This window comes from Nicotiana sylvestris, chromosome 12 (assembly GCF_000393655.2).
Source record: "Nicotiana sylvestris chromosome 12, ASM39365v2, whole genome shotgun sequence".
Taxonomy (NCBI): domain Eukaryota; kingdom Viridiplantae; phylum Streptophyta; class Magnoliopsida; order Solanales; family Solanaceae; genus Nicotiana; species Nicotiana sylvestris.
The window spans coordinates 54,482,069-54,505,746 of record NC_091068.1 but is presented as its reverse complement, the minus strand read 5'-3'; the positions used below and the strand labels follow the sequence as shown (position 1 = coordinate 54,505,746).

General features: G+C 41.4%; 1 non-coding gene across 1 annotated transcript; it reads left to right on the top strand.

The window, feature by feature from the left end:
• Nucleotides 1–3,024: 3,024 nt before the first annotated feature.
• LOC138884451 (small nucleolar RNA R71) lies at nt 3,025–3,131 on the top strand. Its single transcript, XR_011404645.1, has one exon. It is a non-coding gene; the product is annotated as a small nucleolar RNA R71 (small nucleolar RNA).
• The last annotated feature ends 20,547 nt before the right edge of the window (nt 3,132–23,678 follow it).

Sequence of the window (23,678 nt, the reverse complement as noted above, 5' to 3'; positions counted from 1 at the left end):
ACTTTCGCAACTATCCTGACCCCTCCAAAATGTCCTCTATAAGCCGATGCATGACAAGCCTACAAAACAGAAGATTGTTCTATCTCGGGGACACACCTCCGGATCATATTGTCAACACAAATTCTAAACAGGTAAGGCTCATCCCAATAATACATGCGACAGTCACGATAAAACTTTTTCTTTTGTATAGATGAAAGGTCATAGGGAACTATACCGCTGGACAAGTAATTTGCAAAATCTGCATACCATGGCACTTTCTCAAGATTAGTAGCGAGTAGCTGCTCGTCTGGAAAGGTTTCCAGAATATCTTCAACCTCAACTGCATTTTCAGCTCCCTCAAGTCGTGATAGATGATCAGCGACTTGGTTCTCTGTGCCCTTACGGTCACGAATTTCAAGGTCGAATTCTTGTAGCAACAACACCCAATGAATCAGGCGCGGCTTAGACTTCTTCTTCTCAATCAAGTACCTGAGAGCTGCATGATCAGTGTATATAATTACCTTAGAACCAATCAGATATGATCTGAACTTGTCGAAAGCAAACACCACAGCCAACATCTCCTTCTCAATCACAGTATAGTTCAGCTGGGCTCCACTCAGCGTTCTACTAGCATAGTAGATTGGATGCATCAGCTTGTCCTTCCGCTGTCCCAGCCCCCACTGCGTAGTCACTGGCATCACACATGAGTTCAAATGGCTGCTCCCAGTTGGGGGAAACAATGATAGGTGCTGTGACCAGTCTCTTTTTCAGCTCCTCAAATGCTACCCTGCAATCATCAGAAAACAAGAAAGGGTGATCTTTTTCTAACAACTTACAGAGAGGGTTGGCAATTTTTTAGAAGTCTTTTATGAATCTCTGGTAGAAACTGGCATGCCCAGGGAAACTTCTGATTGTTTTGACTGAAGTTGGAGGAGGTAGCTTTGCTATTACATCCACTTTAGCATGATCCACCTCAATTCCTTTGCTTGACACCCGGTGCCCCAAGACTATGCCTTCTTGTACCATGAAGTGGCACTTCTCCCAGTTCAGAACCAGGTTAGTCTCGATACACCGTTTCAGCACACGCGTCAGATTTATCAGGCACTCATCAAATAAATTTCCCACCACTGAGAAGTCATCCATGAACACCTCCATTATGTCCTCTACCATGTCAGTGAATATGGCCATCATGCACCCGTTGGAATGTGGCGGGTGCGTTGCATAGGCCAAAGGGCATCCTCCGAAAGGCATAAATGCCATAAGGACAAGTGAAAGAGGTCTTCTCTCTGTCCTCCTGTGCAATGGAAATCTGGTTGTATCCTGAGTACCCATCCAGAAAACAGAAGTGTGACCTCCCTGCCAGTCTGTCTAACATCTGATCAATGAAGGGAAGTGGGAAGTGGTCTTTCCGGGTGGCTAGATTTAGCTTTCTATAATCCATGCAAATTCTCCAGCCCGTGACTGTTCTTGTAGAGATCAATTCATTGTTATCATTCTTAACTACCATCATGCCACCCTTTTTAAGTACACATTGAACTGGGCTAACCCAACAGTTGTCAGAGATTGGGAAGATAATTCCCGCGTCTAACCACTTTATTACTCCACTCAACGTTCTACTAGCATAGTAGATTAGCCCCTAGATCACACAGTTCTTTAGCAAAAGCAAAATTACCAATAGTGCATGGAATTGTAAAGCTCCCCGGGTCGGACAGCTTTTCTGCAATTGGTCTAGTCACCACTGCACTACATGTCTGAGTAAGAGTAACTGTGGCCAAGTCTTGGAAATCAAACTTTCGGGACATCAAGTCCTTCATCATTTTTGCATACCCAGGCATCTCCTTCAAAGCTTCAATCAATGGTATGTTTACCTGGATTTGTTTCAGCATTTCGAAGAACTTCTTGTATTGTTCCTCCTTTTGATACTTAGCCAACCTCTGAGGGAAAGGTGCAGGTCTCTTCTTCCCAATCAACTGGGATTGATCCTTATCAGCTGCTACATCAACTACTGGTTCTTGGACTGTCTCAGCTTCTTTCTCGGTCGCATTCTAGATGCTATTTTCTTCCTGGGTAGGCTGGACTGGCACCTCCATCAGTTTCGTTGACTCATCCAGCTCAATGGGCACTGGTATAAGTGTCTCAGCTTGTCTAGTTTCTCGAGCCCTCTCTTTCTCTACATCCAGATCTCTGCCATTACGTAGACTTACCGCCATCAACTACTTTGGGCCTTGATCTTTTGGATTTATCTAGGTGTCTGCAGGTAGTGTCGCATGAGGACGATTGTTCAGAGATATAGAAATTTGGCCCACCTACATTTCAATATTCTTGATTGTTGCATCATGTGCATCCACTCTCTCATTTATCTTTGCATTAGACCCAATAACCTGTTGCATCATTACCTCAAGTCTAGCAAACCCATCTTCATGCCTTTCACCATGCTGCTGCTGAGGAGGGTGATACCCCTGCTGCTAATTCTAATTATTATATCCCTGCAGCCTTGGGTAAGGTGCCATATTGTTAGGGGGTCTCATACCTCCCATGTTTCCATTGTTGAACTGTGGATGGACTGGCTTATATTGCTGATTTTGCTGGCCCCAATTCTGACCACCCTGTCTCTGGCCTCCATAATTAGACACATAATTCATGTCTTCAGGGTAGTGGTGATGATCATGTTCTGCATTCCATTGGTTACCGATTGGCTGACTAATGCAAGATGTGCACAAGCCCCCATTGGTAGTATCTACGATGTGTACCTACTGCTTCTGCCCTGACTCTTCCACCTTTTTGGTGAGTATACTCATTTGTGTCAATAAGGTGGCCATATTTTCAGCCATAGAGTTGGATGGATCTAAGGGCACTGAGTGAACCACTGGAGTGATAGGTGCATTCCTGGTTGTCCATCCCGAATTTTGTGCCATCTTGTCAAGCAGACTCTGGCCTTCTCTCCATGTTTTGCTCAAAAATGCTCTACCAGCTGAAGCATCAACAATGTTCTTCACGCTATCTGACAATCCCATGTAAAACCGCTGCCCCAACATCAGATTTGGAATACCATGGTGCGGGCATATAACTAGCATCCCTTTAAAGCGCTTCCATGTTTCATGCAGTGTCTCCATTGGTCTCTGTTTAAAACTCAAAATTTCATCAATTTGTTGAGCAGCTTTATTGGGTGGGTGGAACTTGTTATGGAATTGCCTGACTAACTCATCCCATGTTGTTATAGAAATTATGGGAAGTGAGTTTAGACAAGTCTGGCCAGCTCCTGTCACTGAGAATGGAAACAATAACAACTTGATTGCTTCAGGAGTTACGTTGGGCTGCCTTTACATTTTGCAGATAGAGAGGAAGTTCTTCAAGTGCTGCTGAGGATCTTCGACTTGCGACCCCGAAAATAGTCCCTTGTTCTGCAACAAGTACAACATGTTATTCATAATTTGGAATGATTCAGTCTGTATCTGCGGAACTACAATGGTTGTGGACAAATTTTCAATTGTGTGTTGTGCCCAGTCATAGAGAGCAGCCTCTAGCACTATTGGTACCGCTAGGTTTTCGTCGTGATCCCCCATGACTGCTTCGAATTGTGCAGTTGTTGGTTGTTGTTTATTTTTCCGATTAGCCCGATTCAAGGCTTTGAAAACTTTCTCGGGATCTGATAATGCTTCAAATACTTCACCAGATCTCGATGAATTTCTAGGCATGTACCTGTGCAACCAAGTCAACAAACGTTAAAATTTCAATGTAAAAATTGGGTATAGAAAAAAAATGGCTACATAAGAATTTTTGTACTTCTTTCAATTGTAATTGATAACACCGTTAAATTCCCCGGCAACGGAACCAAAATTTGATCACGCCCAACTATGCCTTATAAAAGGACAATGCGGACGTTGCAAATATAACCTGAGTATTTATGCCCAGAGTCGAATCCACAGAGAATTAACCTATCAATTACTTTCGTTGGACTTACTAAATTCTTTAGAATCAACTTCCCCAAACGTTGTGAATAACAGTTGATGGTATATTTAATAACTAAGATTGAAAGTCAATAAACAATTGTAAACTAAATAAGCTTAAGTTGTGAACAATAATGAGAAGGTTCCAAGGTAGTGATTTTCCCTATTGATGGAATCCCTTCTATTTATGTTTCATATAGATTTACCTACACATCTCTTTCAACCATGAACACTCTTTTTACCGTGAATCTCTCCCGAGTAATCACGATAATTTACTAGATGCACTCTCCCGAGATACGCTAGTTGGCTTTGTTTATTACAATTCACTTTAGATTACACCCAAGACTTTGTTATCCCTAATCCCGCCTTTAAACCCGCAGTTATAGATCCCTCTTATACTTTGGGAGTGATGTTGTTCAACAATTACCTAAATATGCACTCTCTCCCGAGTTATGCATACTAAATTGGCACAACTAATTGAGGATCCTGTCAATTAACTACAACAAACACGTAGTTAAACAAATAGAGATTAAACTGGCAAACTATATTAACATACTCAAGAAGTTCATCCTTCAATAGGTTCCATCAAAACCCTAGACAAAATATTTAGCTACTCATGACAATGGGTAAATAAACTATGAAAATATTCTTGATCAAAATTGCAAGAAAAATAAAGAGAAGAAGAAAATATGATGTTTTGGATGATCTCTCACACTTGTTTCTCTTGCCAAAGTACTTTCTAAAACATTACATGCCTCCATTGGACGAGTTCTATTGTTTAATATAGGGTTTTGGGCTAAAATTCCCGTGTTTTGCACTTTAATCCCTCAATTTTTCGCTTCCTATTGCGGTCCTACCGCGGTTAAGCCAGGACCGCGACCAACTAGCCTCTCAGAATTCGCAACAGCCTTCTGTCGCGGTCCGACCGTGGTTACGCCGGGACCGCAACAGTCCATCTCCAGTTCTGGTTTTTGCTGCCTTCGCGTGGTGCACTTAGCGGATATTGTACGATTGGCCTCTTTTTCTCCATAATTGATCGCAAAAGTACTCCATAGACTTCTTTTATTGTATATGGCCTACAAAGCATGAAAAGCACTAATCAGAGCATTTTGTTATCACTTTTTACCACAAAAACTATACAAGAAGGTGGTTCTTTAGGGCCTAATTATAGTCCAATTCACCTATTATCAACATGCCTGGCAGGTCTGCAGGAAACACATCGGTAAAATCTTTCACAACAGGAATAGAATCAATACTAGGAGTCTCTGCACCAACATCCCTCACAAAGGCTAAGTAAGAAATACAACCCTTCCCAACCATACGCTGGGCCTTCAAGAACGAAATCACCCTACTAGGGACAAAATTAGTCAAACCTCGCCACTCAATCCGTGGCACACCCGGCATAGCCAATGTCATTGTCTTAGCATGACAGTCCAAAATAGCACGACATGGAGATAGCCAATCCATGCCCAATATCACATAAAAGTCCACTATACAAAGCAATAACAGGTCCACTCGGGTCTTTAGACTCCCAATAGTCACCACACACAACCGGTACACACGGTCCACAATAATAGTATCGCCCACCAGAGTAGATACACGAATAGATGAAATAAGAGACTCATAGGGCGTATCCAAATAATGAGCAAAATATGATGACACATATGAAAAAGTGGAAACATGATCAAATAACACAGAGGCATCTCTGCGACAGACTAAGACAATATCTGTAATCACAACATCTGAGGCAATAGCATCGGGTCTAGCTAGGAGTGCATAGAAATAGGCTTGACCGCCACTTGATCGGCCTCCCCCTCTAGGGCAACCCCTAGTTGACTGACCTCCACCTCTAGTTGGGTGGGTGGGTGGTGGTGAAGTAACTGGCGCTGAAGCCGATGGCTGACTCCTCTGCTGAGATGAACCCCAAGACGACGAGGACACTGTCTCCACATATGTTCCAACTCTCCACACTCATAGCAACTCTCCGATGCTAGAGACGGGGACTGAAGGGAACCTCTAACACCAAAATGACTAGCAGATGCACCTGGCATAAAAGAGCCCTGAACTGACGGAGCACGGGATGAGCTCTAGGCCAGAAGGGAACTGAGTGATGACTGGCCCTGTTGAGAACTATGAGAACCATGACCCAATGTTGCCCTACGATAACTTGGGCGAGCTGACTGAGCATGCCTGAATGGATGACCTCTGACGTGCTAAAACTAACCCCTCGAAGGAGCACCATCATAACTACCAGATCCCCAAGGCCTCGCTCTCATCTCGCTCCTAGTGACGAACTGACTCAATCTCACGATCAATGTCAACAACATCCTCAAAAGTAGCACCAAACACCCTCTCCCTATTCATGAGAATACAAAGCTGATATGTGAGGCCATCAACGAACCTCCTAATCCTCTCTCTCTCTCTCCGTAGGAACCAACCAAAACGCATGACGAGCTAACTCCGAGAACCTCATCTCATACTGCGTCACAGTTATATCTCCCTAATGCAACCACTCGAACTGTCTGTGCAGCTCCTATCTGCGAGACTGTGGCACATACTTCTCCAAAAAGAGAACAGAGAACTGTTGCCAGGTAAGGGGTGCTGCACCAACATGCCTATACCTCTCATAAGCCTCCCACTAAGTGAAGGCAACTCCAGAAAACTGAAAAGTAGTGAAAGTGACCTCGCTGGTCTCCAGAATACCCACTGTACAAAGAATCCTCTAATACTTGTCCAAGAAACCCTTGGCATACTCGTCCTCTGGTATATCAGGAGCTATATAGTCCTGAATAGCTGCAACCAGCTGGGCTGGAGGTGCCTCCAGTGTCTGAAGTCCCTATACGACCTGCTCAAGTATGCGAGCGATAGGAGTCTAAGTGCCTCCCCCCGCTTGAAAAGTAGCTGTGGCTGTAGTAACTGAGACCGCTTGAGCTAGGCCAGTGAATACTGATAGAATCTGGGCCAAGGCCTCCTGAAGACCCGGAATCACAATGGGCACAGTTGGTGCCTGAGCTGGTGCTACTGAAGCGTCCACAACTAGGACCTGATCCTAAACTGGGGCGGCTGGTGGATCTGTAGGCTATACCCCTGCCCCTACCATGACCTCGATTGCATCTTCGGCCTCTAATGGCCCCAACTAGTGGTACTGGCGATCGTCCATCCTGACTGGTAGCATGTGTCCTCACCATCTATGAGAGAATAGAATAACAGAAGTTTAGTACCCGGATCAACAAATTCGAACAACAAGAATTTCAAGAATATGATGTTTTCCTAAAGGTTCTGCAGCCTCCCGAGGATAAATACAGACATCTCTGTACCGATTCACGAGACTCTACCAAACCTGCTCATGACTCGTGAGACCTATGTAACCTGGGCTCTGATACCAACTTGTCAAGACCCTAAACCGGACCCGGTCGTGATGGTGCCTATTATGAAACAAGCCCAGTAAACACAAACCCCTAAACCAATTAAACAGTTTATAATAATTCATTTTAAGTCATTAATAGATCACAAAACATAGATTAGAATAGAAAAATATGGAAACAAACATAGCCTGACATCGGGGTATCACCAATCATGAGCATCTAAACATCAGTCTAAGAGTATGAAAAGACTACACAGTCTAGTAAAAAGCTAGTACAAGGAAAGTAAAGATAGGAAGGAGAAGCACTGGGCTGCGAACGCCAATCAGCTACCTAGTCAACTCCGAATAGGCCTGCGGTGGAAGCAAATCAGCCCTCGCTAGTGTGGCTCGAGACTCCCGAATCTGTATAGAGGGTGCAGTGAGTAATGTGAGTACACCAACTCAGTAAGTAATAAAAGTAAAGGCAGCTGAGCGATAAGAAAAACACGTAAAACACACCAAAATGCTACAAATAGGTAGTATAAAACCAGAACAATGTAATAAAACAGTAAAAGCTCATAGAAACACCTTAGTTCAATAAAAACCTCTTTAAAATATCTTTTAGCAGTTTAAACGAGTGAATGAAAAGCAGTGAGAGAAGATAGACACATAAAATTAGCCCCTCGGGCTATCTCTTAATCACTCATATCAGCTCCTCGGGAAATAACACGGAACAACATCAGCCCCTGAGGCTATATCACATCTCACACTGGGTACTCGTGCTCACTGGGGGTGTACAAACTCTAAGAGGCCCCCTTACAGCCCAAACACAATAACAAGCCATCTCGTGGCATAATCAAACCGGCTCTCGGCCTCATATCAAGCCACCTTGTGGCGTAACAACTCAGGATCTCTGCCTCATAATCATGAATCCGTACAATACTGCTACGCTACGTAGCCCGATCCTATAATAACCTCACAACACAGGCCCTCGGCCTCACTCAGTCAGAAATCTCTCAAAGCCACCCGGGCACAGTAAAAATATGATGCTCAGCCCAAAATATCATGTAAGATGTCAAAATGGAGTAAATATGGCTATGTTATGAAAACAGTAGAATACAACATGATTGAGTACAAATATGAAGTGAAAATAGTGAAGAATAGTAGTAAAATTCTCCTAAGTGTCTAAAATAGTTGGCACGAGGCCCAAATATGGCATTCAACCCAAAAAATGACGATGGCAAATAGTTTCCAATCAAATACGCGGTTAAACAATCATATGGGATGGACTAAGTCACAATCCCCAATGGTGCACGACCCCACGCTCATAATCTAGCATGTGCATCACCTCATAGTAGCACAACAATGTGAAATCCGGGGTTTCATACCCTCAAGACAACATTTACAATCATTACTAACCTCTATCCGGTCCAAACTCTAGCCTGTGATGCCCTTGCCTCTCGAATCGGCCTCTGGATGCTCCAAATCTAACCAAAATCAGTATATAATCATCAAAACATGCTAAGGGAATAACGCCCACTCGAAAATAATCAAATTACAACACAAATCCCGAAATTTACCAAACCCGACCCTCGGGCCCACATCTTGGAATCCGACAAAATTTACATTAATGAAATCCTTATTCCCCCACGAGTTCATTCATATCAAAAGTGCCAAAATCTGACAACAAATGACCTCTCCAACCCTTAATCAAAGGTCTCCAATCTCAAGCCCTAGTTCCTTCAATATTACCCACAAATTTCCATAAATTTCAAGCCTAATCAATGAAATAACACCATAGGAACAAGTTTTATGTTCAAAAATCTTACCTCAATGAAGTTCCCTTGGATTCCCTCTTCAAAATCCCTCCAAAAGCTCCAAAATCGATTTAAAAATGGTGAAGAAAGGCTGAAAATTGCGAAAGAGGGTTTATATACTTTCTGGACCAGCAAAACTGCACCTGCGGTTAAATGGTCGCACCTGCGGTCCCAGGTGCGCACCTACGAAAATGACTTAAAATCCTCAGGACTACACCTGCGGTCACTCTCTCGCACCTGCGCCATCGCAGGTGCACCCAGATGTGCACTTCTGCAGCTTCGACTGACCTTTCTCTTGGCCATATCTGTGGCTTGCCTTTCGCTTCTGCGGGCATCGCACCTGCGGCCTCCCAACTGCAGGTGCCATTATGACAGCAACAATAAACTTCAGCTGCTAAACACAACTCCAAAATCTCCCATCAACCATCCGAAATCACCCTGAGGCTCCCGGGACTTCAACCAAAAGCCTTAACAAGTCATATACCACTATCTAAACTTATACCAATCTTCAAAACACCTCAAACAATATCGAATCAACCAAATAACATCGGATTCAAGCGTAAGGTTCCAAAAATCTTTCGAATTCCGCTTTTGATCAAAAAGTCTATCAAACAACGTCCGAATGACCTGAAATTTTGTGCACATATCCCAAATGATACAACGGACCTACTGCAATTCCAGTATTTCCATTCTGACCCCTATAACAAAATCTCATCTTCCAACCGGAAAACGCCAAAATTCCAATTTCGCCAATTCAAGTGTAACGACTTGGCTGGTCGTTTTAAGAATTGACGCCCGATCCTCTATTAACTACTTTCCCCGTATTTGTTTCTGCTATTTTGATTCACTGGGATGTTTAGTTTTGAGTTTTGGAGTGTTTTGGGACACTTAGTTCCTAAATGAGAGTTAAAGCTTTAGAATTTGGACCGTAGTTGGAGCAGTGTGAAGACGACCTCAAAATGGAATTCCGTCGGTTTTGTTAGCTCAGTTGGGTGATTTAAGGCTTAGGGGCGTAGTCGGATTGTGTTTTGGAGGTCCGTAGCTAATCTAGACTTGAAATGCCGAAAGTTAAATTTTTGAAGTTTCCGGTTCGATAGTGAGATTTTGATCTAAAGGTCGGAATGGAATTCTAGAAGTTGGAGTAGCTCCGTAGTGTTGAATGTGATGTTTGTGCAACATTTCAAGTCATTCGGGCGAGGTTTGATAGACTTTCTGATCGAAAGCGTAATTTGAGAGTTTTTGGAGTTCTTAGGCTTGAATCCGAAGTTAAATCGGTGTTTTGATGTTGTTTTGAGCGTTCCAAAGATTGGAACAAGTTTGAATGATATTTTAGGATTGGTTGGCATGTTTGGTTGAGGTCCCGGGGGCCTCGGGTGTATTTCGGATGCTCAACGGGTCATATTTGGAACTTAGAGAATTGTAGAAAAACAATTGCAGCAGTCAGTTCTTGTTTCCTTCTTTGCGTTCGTGATTGGGGTCTCGTGTTTGCGAAGAGGAGCTGGGATTGGTGGAGGTTAATGATTCACATTCGTGAAGGTATTCCCGCGTTCGCGAGGCTGTGGGGTCTTATACCTACGCATTCACGAATATGGTCCCGCGTTCGCGTAAGAGGAGGGAGGATGGCCATCGCGGTCGCGACTTGGGCATCGTGTTCGCGAAAGAGGAAGGCTGGCCAGTCGAACTTTGTGCATCGTATTCGCGACGTAGTCTCGCGCTCGCGAAGAAGAACGCGTCTGGGCAGAACTTAAATTTCAAAATTGAGGGTTTTGAGTTCATATCACAAAATTAAATTGGGAGCTCGGTAGGAGATGAATTTTGGAGAGATTTTCGGATGGAGTTTGCGGGTAATAATTCTTAACTCCTTTTTTCTTATAACTCATTAATCTAAACATGAATTCATCATCTAATTTTGGATTTGGGGTGAGAAATTGGGGAAGTTCATAGACCTAATTTTCGAGTTTTGATTGGAGATTTGACATTGGATTTGGATAATTTTAGTATGGCTAGAATCGTGAGTGAATGAGGGTTCATAATCTATAAATTTTACCCGATCCCAAGATGTGGGCCCCAAGGGTATTTTGGTCATTTTACCTATTTTGCGTATTAGCTTAGAATTTATTTGTGGAATCAGTTACTTGAAGTTATATTTATATTATGCAATTGAATTGAATAGATTTGGGCTATTTGGAGTCGAGTACTCGTGGCAAGAACGTGGTTTCGGGTTAATTTTGAGCCGGTTCGAGGCAAGTTGCTTGCCTAACCTTGTGTGGGGGAAACTCCTCTTAGGATTTGATATTGTTGATAATTGAAACGCCTTATACATGAGGTGATGAGTGCGTACTTGTGCTAATTGTTGAAAATCCTATTTTCATTAAGTAACTTTAATTGTATTTTCCCTTCCTGTTTAATCTACTTGCAATTTAAGCCTACTGTTAGCTTAGGGAGTCATGTCTAATTGATTTAATTGCTTTATTTTCTCAAACTACCTTATCTGGACTATGTGAAGCATGCTGGGTTAGAAAATACCTGTTTTACCTTGGTGTGAAATTTAATTTAATTGAGTATTCTTCGTGTTATTGCTGCGTGTTTACTTTGGGACTACGGGACGGTATCCCGAGAGATTCCTTGCACATATATATTGATTTGGACTATAGTGCGGGATACCAAGAGATCCCCGGCACACATATTGAGGATACTAAGAGATCCTCGGGATACTGTGAGATCCCCGATTGTTATCTCTGTGTTGAGCTGTACTCCTTACCGTGATTATTTTGTCTCTATTATAGTTGATGTTCTTCTTTCTATTCTGCATTATTTCTTTCTGTTGCACTTAATTATACTGTCTCATTCTATACTATTATACCTTATATTTTAGTTAATCTCAGTAGGGCCCTGACTTTCCTCGTCACTACCCGAGGTTAGGCTTGGCACTTACTGAGTACCGATGTAGTGTACTCATGCCCTTTCTGTGCATGTTTTTCATGTACAGATCCAGGTACTTCCACTCAGTCTTATCATCCTTGAGGCGAGGCGCTTTTGTAGAGACTTCGAGGTATATCTTCCGCATCCGCAAACCGAGGAGTTCCTTTCTATTTTATGTACTAGTCTAGCCTTTAGTATTTTTCCTTTTGATAGACATTCCTGGAGTTAGAGCTTTTTATGTATCTCTTAGCTTGTGATTTATGGGGTTCCGGATTTTGGGAGTGTTAGATTGAGATTCTTGTATTGTTATATGCCAAGCAGCATCTTAAACACTGTTTCATTTTTTTATCTCTGTTTTTAATTATTTTCTTTATGCAATTATTTTTTTTCCGCATTTGTTAGGCTTATCTAGTTGTAGAGACTAGGTGCCGTCACGATAGTTCACGCAGGGCGAACTGGGGGCGTGATAAGTTGGTATCAGAGCTCTAAGTTCATAGGAGTCATGAATCACAAGCCGGTTTATTAGAGTCTCGCGGATCGGTACAGAGACGTTTGTACTTATCTATGAGAGGCTATGTAACTATTAGGAAAATTCCACTTCATTTGATTTCCTTGTCGTACGAGATATTTGATGTCACAATTCTAAACTTCTATCTTCTATTCTCTCACTGATGGTGAGGACACGTGCTACTAGAGATGATCAGGCACCCGCACCCCCTGCGAGAGCCGTCAGAGGTCGGGGCCGGGGTAGAGGCCGAGGACAAGCACGCGGTGCATCCAAAGCACCCGCGCAAGGTGCCACTAGTAGTTCCAGACGCATTCTATGCACCTGATACGCCTACTACCACTACTACTCCAGCTCTCTAGGAGACTCTTGTGCAGTTCATGAGCATGTACACCACTCTGGCTCAGGCAAGGTTGCTTCCCCTTGTTGCAGCTACATCTCAGGCCGGGGGAGGAGCACAAACTCCCGCCGCTCGCACTCCTGAGCAGTGAGTGCATGTTAATATTATTCCTGTACAACTTGCAGTCCTAGATCAGCCCGAGGACAGGGTAGCAATTTCTAAGGATGAGCAGCTGAGGCTTGAGAGATTCAATAAGTACAAGCCTCCCATATTCAGTGGTCTAGCATCAGATGATGCTCTGGGATTTCTAGATGAGTGCTACCCTATTCTCCGTACCATGGGTATATCAAGATCTAGTGGGGTTTCCTTCACTTCCTTCCAGCTTCAAGGAGCTGCCTATGAGTGGTGGCGCACCTATGAGTTAGACAGTCCGGATGAGGCTGCTTCCCTGACTTGGACTCAGTTTTCAGATATGTTCCTGAGGGAGTATGTTCCTCAGAGCCTCAGGGACGCATGGCGCGCAGAGTTTGAGCATTTGCGCCAGGGTACTATGACTGTCTCGGAGTATGTTATCCGTTACACTAGCTTGGCTAGACATGCCCTAGCCTTGGTTTCTACTGTTTGCGAGAGGGTTTGCCGGTTTATTGAGGGGCTCATTCCCAGCATCAGGTCTAGCATGGCTCGTGAGTATGGATATTTTTTATCAGCAGATTGTGAGCATTGCTAGGAGGATTGAGGGTATGCATGCTAGGGATAGAGAGGAGAGGGAGGCCAAGAGGCCTTGAGAGTCAGGCCATTATTCTAGTGCCTGCGCTCCAGCTGTAGTTCGTCATGGTAGGGGTTATATAAGTCACCCCATTCATTCAGATCTTCCAGCAGCCAGTGGTATTCCAGCTCCTCTTAGGCCTCAAAAGCCTTATTATGCACTGCCAGTATCTAGTGCGCCTCCTGCGCGGGGTGCTTTTAGAGGTCAGTTTGGCAGACCTGGCCCGAGCTAGTCATAACTACGTCCTCCCAGGGCTTGTTTTGAGTGTGGTGACACACGCCATATGGTGAGGGATTGCCCTAGACTTGGGAGGAGTGCACCTCCACAGACTTCTCAGCCACAGCGTGCCCGCAGAGTTCTCAGGCTGCGGTTACAACTCCAGTTGCTACCTTACCTGCTCAGCCAGTTAGAGGTGGAGGTCGGCCTAGAGGGGGAGGCAATGCCAGATATTATGCCCTTCCTGCTCATACTAAGACTATCGCCTCTGATTATGTCCTCACAGTTATTGTCCTGGTTTGTCATAGAGATGCATCGGTTTTATTCGATCCAGGCTCCACCTATTCTTATGTGTCTTCTTATTTTGCTCCGCATTTGAGTGTATCTCAGGATTCTTTGAGTTCCCCTATTTATGTTTATACTCATGTGGGAGATTCTCTTGTTGTGGACCGCGTTTATTGGTCGTGTGTGGTTGCTCTTAGTGGTTTTGAGACCAGAACCGATTTATTATTGCTCAGCATGGTAGATTTTTATGTTATCTTGGTCATGGACTGGTTGTCACCCCATTATGCTATTCTTGATTGTCACGCCAAAACTGTGATGCTGGCTATGGTACCTTAGATCATACTTCCAGTAGAGTTATTTCTTTCCTTAAGGCTCAGCGTATGGTTGATAAGGGGTGTGATGCGTATCTAGATTTTGTGAGAGATGTCAGTATTGATATCCTTACAGTTGATTTAGTCCCAATAGTACGGGATTTTCCTGATGTGTTTCTAGCTGATCTTCCGAGCATGCCGCCCGATAGAGATATTGATTTTGGCATTAATATGTTGCCGAGCACTCAGCCCATTTCTATTCCTCCGTATTGTATGGCCCCTCCTGAGTTGAAGGATCAATTACATGAATTTCTTGATAAGGGTTTTATTTGGCTCAGTATATCACCTTGGGGTGCTCCTATCTTGTTTGCGAATAAAAAAGATGGTTCTATGCGTATATGTATTGATTATCTCCAGTTGAACAAAGTTACAGTGAAGAACCGTTATCCTTTGCCTCATATTGATGATCTGTTTGACTAGCTTCAGGGTGCACAAGTGTTTTCTAAGATTGACTTGCACTCAGGTTACCATCAATTGACGATTCGGGAGCCAGATATCCCGAAGACTGCTTTCAGGACTCGGTATGGTCATTACGAGTTCCTTGTTATGTCATTTGGGCTGACCAATGCCCCAACAACCTTTATGCATGTGATGCACAGTGTGTTCTGGCCATATCTTGACTCGTTCATCATTGTTTTTATTGATGATATTCTGGTGTATTCCCGGAGTCAGGAAGATCATGAGCAGCACCTGAGGACTGCGCTTCAGACTTTGAGGGAAAAGAAGCTATATGCAAAGTTCTTGAAATGTGAGTTTTGGTTGGATTCCGTGGCATTTTTAGGCCATGTGATATCGAATGAGGGTATTCAAGTGGATCCGAAGAAAGTGGAAGTAGTGCAGAGTTGGCCCAGACCATCCTCAGCTACAGAGATTCGTAGTCTTGGCGGGTTACTAGCGTCATTTTGTTGAGGGGTTTTCATCGATTGCAGCCCCTATGACCAGGCTGACCTAGAAGGGTGCTCCGTTCTAGTAGACGGAAGAGTGTGAGGCGAGCTTTCAGAATCTCAAGACAGCTTTGACTACAACCCTAGTTTTGATATTGCCTACAGGTTTGAGGTCTTCTACTATCTATTGTGATGCCTCGAGGATTGACCTTGGAGCGGTTTGATGCAGGATGGTAGGGTGATTGCCTACGCATCTAGACAATTGAAGGTATATGAGAAGAATTATCATGTCCATGATCTCGAGTTAGCTGCTATTGTTTATGCCTTGAAGATCTGGCGTCATTATTTGTACGGTGTGCCTTGTGAGATTTATACTGATCACCGGAGTTGCAACATTTGTTCAAGCAGAAGGACCTTAATTTGAGCTAGAGGAGGTAGTTAGAGCTGCTGAAGGACTATGATATCACTATTTTATATCACCCGGGCAAGGCCAATGTGGTGGCCGATGCTTTGAGTCACCGAGCAGAGAGTTTGGGGAGTTTGGCTTATTTACCAGCAGTAGAGAGGCCCATGGCGATGGACGTTCAGGCCTTAGCCAGCCAGTTTGTGAGATTGGATCTTTCAGAGCCCAGTCGGTTCTAGCTTGCGTGGTTTATCGGTCTTCCTTATTTGATCGTACCAGGGAGCATCAGTTTGATGACCCTCATTTGCTTGTCCTCAAGGATAAGGTTCAGCACGGTGATGCCAGAGATGTAACTATTGGTGATGATGGGGTATTGAGGATGCAGGGTCAGATTTGTGTACCCCATGTTGATGGGCTTCGGGAGTTGATCCTAGAGGAGACCCATAGTTCGCGGTATTCCATTCATCCGGGTGCCGCGAAAATGTACCAGGATTTGAGGCAACACTATTGGTGGAGGCGGATGAAGAAAGATATAGTTGGGTTTGTAGCTCGGTGCCTCAATTGTCAGCAGGTGAAGTATGAGCACCAAAGACCGGGTGGGTTGCTTCAGCAAATAGAGATTCTGGAGTGGAAGTGGGAGCGGATCACCATGGACTTTGTAGTTGGGCTCCCACAGACTTTGAGTAAGTTTGATGCCATTTGGGTGATTGTGGATCAACTGACCAAGTCCACACACTTCATTCCTATGTGTACTACCAATTCTTCGGAGCGATTGGCGGAGATTTATATCCGGGAGATTGTTCGTCTGCATGGTATTCCAGTTTCCATCATTTTAGATAGAGGTACTCAGTTCACATCACAGTTCTAGAGGGTCGTACAGTATGAGTTGGGTACTCAGGTGGAGTTGAGTACAACATTTCACCCTTAGACAGACGGACAGTCCGAGCGCACTATTCAAATTCTTTAGCATATGCTCCGTGCGTGTGTGATTGAGTTTGGAGATTCTTGGGATCAGTTTTTGACATTGGCGGAGTTGCCTACTACAACAACTATCAGTCCATCATCTAGATGGCACCGTATGAGGCTTTATATAGGAGGCGGTGTAGATCCCCGGTGGGTTGGTTTGAGTCGGGTAAGGCTAGATTATTGGGCATAGACTTGGTTCAAGATGCTTTGGAGAAGGTTAAGGTGATTCAAGATAGACTCCGTACAGCCTAGTCCAAACAGAAGAGTTACGCGGACCGGAAGGTTCGTGATGTTTCCTATATGGTTGGAGAGCGAGTTCTGCTTCGGGTTTCGCCTATGAAGGGCGTTATGAGATTTGGGAAGAAAGAGAAGTTGAGTCCAAGGTTTATTGGCCCTTTTGAGATATTACGGTGCGTTGGGGAGGTTGCTTATGAGCTTTCGATGCTTTGGAGGTATCACGGTGATCCGTCGCACGTGTTGGATTTCAGTTCAGTTCAGTTGGACATGGATCTATCTTATATTGAGGAGCCAGTGGCGATATTGGACAGGCAAGTTTGAAAGTTGAGGTCAAAGAACATTGCATTAGTAAAGGTTCAGTGGCGAGGTCAACTGGTCGAGGAGGCGACCTGGGAGACCGGGCAGGATATGCGCAGCCGTTGCCCTCATCTTTTCACTACTTTAGCTATGTCTCTATGCTCGTTCGAGGACGAATGAATGTTTAAGTGTAGGAGGATGTAATGACCCGGCCGGTCGTTTTAAGAATTTACGCCCCGGTCCCCTATTAACTGCTTTTCCTGTGTTTGTTTCTTCTATTTTGATTCGCCGGGATGTTTGGTTTTGAGTTTCAGAGTATTTTGGGACACTTAATCCCTAAATGAGAGCTAAAGCTTTAGAATTTGGACCGTAGTTGGAGCAACATGAAGATGGCCTCGGAATGGAATTCCATCGATTTTGTTAGCTCCATTGGGTGATTTCGGGCTTAGGGGCATGTTCGGATTGTGTTTTGGAGGTCCGTAGCTAATCTAGGTTTGAAATGCCGAAAGTTGAATTTTTGAAGTTTCTGGTTCGATAGTGAGATTTTGATCTAAGGGTCGGAATGGAATTCCGGAAGTTGGAGTAGCTCCGTAGTGTTGAATGTGACGTGTGCACAAAATTTCAGGTCATTCGGGTGAGGTTTGATAGACTTTTTAATCGAAAGCGTAATTTGAGAGTTTTTGGAGTTTTTAGGCTTGAATCCGATGTTAAATTGGTGTTTTGATGTTGTTTTAAGCGTTCCGAAGATTGGAACAAGTTTGAATGCTGTTTTAGGATTAGTTGGCATGTTTGGTTGAGGTCCCGAGGGCCTCGGGTGTATTTCGGATGGTTAACGGGTCATTTTTGGAACTTAGAAAATTGGAGGAAAAAAATTGCAGCTGGTTTCCTTCTTCGCGTTCACGAGTGGGGTCTCGTGTTCGTGAAGAGGAGTTGGGACTGGTGGAGGTTAATGTTTCGCGTTCGCAAAGGTATTCCCCCGTTCACGAGGCTGTGGGGTCTTATACCTACGCGTTCACGAAGATGGTCCCGCGTTCGCATAGGAGGAGGGAGGATGGTCATCGCATTCGCGACTTGGGCATCGCGTTCGCGAAAGAGAAAGGCTGGCCAGTGGAATTTTGTGCATCGCATTTGTGACGTAGTCTCGCAATCACGAAGAAGAACGCGTCTGGGCAGAACTTAAATTTCAAAATTGAGAGTTTTGAGTTTATATCACAAAATTAAATTGGAATCTTGGTAGGAGACGAATTTTGGAGAGATTTTCGGAGGGAGTTTGCGGGTAATGATTCTTAACTCCTTTTTGCTTATAACTCATAAATCTAAACATGAATTCTTCATCTAATTTCGGATTTGGGGTGAGAAATTGGGGGAGAATTTGGAAAAGTTTATAGACCTAATTTTCGGGTTTTGATTGGGGATTTTACATTGGATTTGGATAATTTTGGTATGGCTATAATCGTGAGTAAATGAGGGTTTATAATCCGTAAATTTTACCCGATTCCGAGATGTGGACCCAGAGGGCATTTTGGTAATTTTACCTAATTTCGCATATTAGATTAGAATTTATTTGTGGAATCAGTTACTTGAAGTTATATTTACATTATGCAATTGAATTGAATAGATTTGGGCCATTTGGAGTCGAGTACTCGTGGCAAGAACGTGGTTTCGGGTTAATTTTAACCCGGTTCGAGGTAAGTTACTTGCCTAACGTTGTGTGGGGGAAACTCCTCTTAGGATTTGATATTGTTGATAATTGAAATGCCTTATACGTGAGGTGACGAGTGCGTACTTGTGCTAATTGTTGAAAATCCTATCTTCATTAAGTAACTTTAATTGTATTTTCCCTTCCTGTTTAATCTACTTGCAATTTAAGCCTGCCGTTAGCTTAGAGAATCATGTCTAATTGATTTAATTGCTTTATTTGCTCAAACTGCCTTTTTGGACTATGTGAAGCATGCTAGGTTAGAAAATACCTGTTTTACCTTGGTGTGAAATTTAATTTAATTGAGTATTGTTCGTGTTGTTGCTGCGTGTTTACTTTGGGACTACGGGACGATATCCCGAGAGATCCCCTGCACATATATATTGATTTGGACTATAGTTCAGGATACTAAGAGATCCCCAGCACATATTGAGGATACTAAGGGATCATTGGGATACCGAAAGATCCCCAACATATATATTGAGGATACTAGGAGATCCTTGGGATACTGAGAGATCCCCGACACACATATTGAGGATACTAAGAGATCCTCGAGATACTGTGAGATCCCCGGTTGTTATCTTTGTGTTGAGCTGTACTCCTCACCGTGATTATTTTGTCTCTGTTATAGTTGCTATTCTTCTTTCTATTCTGCGTTATTTCTTACTGTTGCACTTAATTATACTGTCTCATTCTATACTGTTATACCTTATATTTCAGTTAATCTCAGTAGGGCTCTGACTTTCCTCGTCACTACGTGAGGTTAGGCTTCACTTACTGAGTACCGCTGTAGTGTACTCGTGCCCTTTCTGCGCATGTTTTTCATGTACAGATTCAGGTACTTCCACTCAGTCTTATCATCTTTGAGGCGAGGCGCTTTTGTAGAGACTTCGAGCTATATCTGCCGCATCCGCAGACCGAGGAGTTCCTTTCTATTTTCTGTACTAGTCTAGACCTTCTGTATTTTTTCTTTTGATAGACATTCCTGGAGTTAGAGCTTTTTATGTATCTCTTAGCTTGTGATTCATGGGGTTCCGGATTTTGGGAGTGTTAGGTTGAGATTATTTTACTGTTATATGTCAGGCGGCATCTTAAACACTGTTTCATTTTGTTATCTCGATTTTTAATTATTTTCTTTCCGTAATTATTCTTTTTTCCGCATTTGTTAGGCTTACTTAGTCATAGAGACTAGGTGCCGTCACGATAGTTCACGGAGGGCGAACTGGAGTCGTGACATCAAGCCTAAATCTACTACGGCCCTCCAAAACACGTTTCGATCACACTCCTAAGTCCCAAATCACCTCCCGAAACTATCCAAACCATCGGAATTCACATCCAAGCCCTTTTCACATAAGTCAATATCCGATTGACTTCTTCCAACTTAAGCCTACTCAAAAGAGACTAAGTGTCTCAAACCTAAACAAAACCTCTCCGAACCCGAACCAACTAACTCGATAACAAATAATACAGCTGAACAAGGCAATAAGAAGCAGAAATGAAGGAAACAGAGCGGTAACTCATGAAACAACCGGCCGGGTCGTTACACTAGTATTTTTGGAAAAAGAAAGGGTGAAGTCCGTACGTCCTGGAGCTTTGAAAGGTTTAAAAGAAAACATAGCCCTTTAATTTCAATATCAAGCAAAGGATTGTCTAATGAGCTTAGGTTTAAAAGGCAATATATTGAGCTATTTTTTAACGGACTAATCCAACTTGTTTTGGAGTGAGAAGTGGTGAAAATATTTGTAAAGTAGTTTTGGACATGTGACATAATTAAGAGGGGGTCATTAATCCAATTCCCTGCATCATCTTTAAAATTTTTTATCTTGTTTCTCCTTTTTCTATTAGAGGCAGAAATGTGAAAAACAATTTGCGTTGGCATCTCCCTCATTGAGCCACATTACCCTAGATCTTATTTTTCAATAATCCTCTTCAATCTTAAGCAAATCATTATAGTCCCTTTATAATTCATTTTCAAGAGTTTGAAGGAAATTACTATAGGCATAATTCCTGGAATTCTGAATGCCATGAAGTTGTGCTAGAATTTTCCTTTTTCTACCCATTATATCACCAAAAGTTCTATCTTTCCAATCTCTAATGTTGACCATAAAATTTTGGCTAACTATAAAGTAGTTAGAGTCACACCAATTATTTTTTTTATAGATTGAAATTCTGGACGTTTACACCAAAAGGTCTCAAGCCTCAAGGATTGTTTGTGAAGAATTCTATTTTTAGGGATTAATTCTATTAGGATAGGGTTATAATCCGAATAAAAAGAATAAAAAGATTTAAGAAAGAAGAGGTATGGGTTCCTGAACAATAACGTAGATAGTTTAATTTTTAAAAATATATTGTACCAATAATTTTATTCAACATTACACTTTTAACTTTCAAAAGTTTTAAATGCCTTTTACAATTATGAACAAGGTCGAGCAGAAATCAATAAAATGCACAAAATAACAAGATAAGTTTTTAGATTCTTTAATTTTTAATCCATGGTATATTTAGCTAAACATGAGAGGGTTTATCAATTAGCTTTCAATTGTGGATTTTCTTACTAGCTTGCTTTCTTTTATTTTTTTAATGTCCTTTTTTGTTTATTATTACACTTTTATTTTATGTTATTTAAAGTTCGTAGATTATTAATTGTCTGCTTATATGTTATAAGTTGTATCCTTCAATATTATTTATATTTTCAAGGTTCTTTCCCGTGAAACTGATATTATGAAATTACAAACTTTGAACAAATCTTAAGTTGAACTATTGATGATTTAGGACTTCTAGGGTAGTTTCTTTAATTATTGAGTGAATTATACACAACGAATATTCATACCATCTTTAGAAACTTACAATTTTATTTTATAATTCAATACTATTTTTAAATAAATTTATACTCATTAAGACAGGATTCACGCGCGTCGCGCGTACCCTAATACTAGTCTATATTAAAATCACGAAGGCCCTTAACAAAATATCATTCGCCGTTTTTACCCTTTTAAAATAGAGTTCATGCTAGACTAAAATAGTCTTTTAATTATTATCGTAATATTAAGGAATATTTATTTAATAATTTAACAAATATTTAGGAATATGTATTTAATTATTTTTTTAATATTTAGGAATACTCATTTAATTATTTCTTTAATATTTAGAACTCAAATTTAATTAAAGTTTATATATTAAATCTTTCCTTATTTGAACTATATACAAACTTCTTTATTTAAAAATTTGAAATTAAGAAAGATTTTAGTTATATACATTCTTTCCTTTTAAAATTTACTAGTATCTATAAATGTGCGTTGCACGTTAATAATGGCACATGGTGGTTTAAATATTTATTTTTTATGAAGGAACAGTACAATTTAATTAATGAGAGAAATTTTATATATGATACAAAAATCATCTAAATGCCGAAAAATATTGTTACATTAGCATAATACGTGAATTTAAAATAAAAGGATATCATCAAAAGTTACATAAATCATCAATTTTACTCATGTTAAGTAGATAATTATGTATTATGGTTTAAAGATATTTAATGTGATGGTATCTTACTGAACACTTCTTTATATTGATATATCTCTTGAAAGTGCAATATATAGTTATTCATGTAAGAAAATATATTGTGGTAAATATAGTTCAATATTTAGGATGTTTGTCCTTGTGCTTTGTTTGTTATAACTACAAAACATAAAAATACTGAAAATTATTTTCACAAAAATTTAAAAGGATATTCTTTAGTTTTGGAAGACGAAAGTTGAATTCGAGGATAAACACATACTTAGAAGCACATTGACTAGTATCATAAGTTCTGCATGTATGACGTTATTGTCAAAACTTCTATATACCATATGGATACAATTATATAAGCTATTCAGTGGATCTACATTTTCGGGGGCATGACAGACATATTTTTCTTCAAAATCAACCTATATGCAATGGAAGATCAATTTTAATTTAGTTTATTATATATATGGTGACACTAACATACGTAAGAAATAATGAACTTGACAACAAACAACTACGTACCGGAGAAGGCCATTTGGTATTAAAGTATTTAAGTATTCTTCTTGATAGTTATTGTTGGTATCATCTTCTACTGAGTCAAAACTGAAAAATATTCTGTTTTTATCATAAAACTTAGCAATCAACCTTTTATTTAGTCGAACAACATATTCATTTCTACTAGCTAAGATATCTCTTTAATTTTTATCATGTAATTTGCACAAATTGCATTTTAATCTAATGATGAAAATATTTTCCTTATTAAATGCACTACTATTATCATTGGAGTTGATAACCAAGTGTTCTACAAGAACCAAATCATCTTTTATTGGATACTCTTCTTCGTTTCCTACACGAAGCAAGAAGTCACTGAATGTTAGATCTGTTCTTACTTTTATATTTCTTGTCATTTGAATATTTTTCATTTGAGGTCACAAGTATAATTTTGGCAAGCTAGCTTTTACAGCTTCTATTTTGGTCAATTTTAGAACTACTCATCGTACTTGACAAATCACCTCCCAAACTATTACGTTTTCACCAAACGGTTCATCGATATCCAATATATCTCTAAAGCTCTGGTGATTGTTTCAATCGTTTGACGCTTAACCAAAAGTTGTGATGACCCAAAAGGTCATCACTTATTTTACAAGTTGATTTTGTATTCTAAGGCCTTAAAAACCTCTTTTTATCTCACCTCGA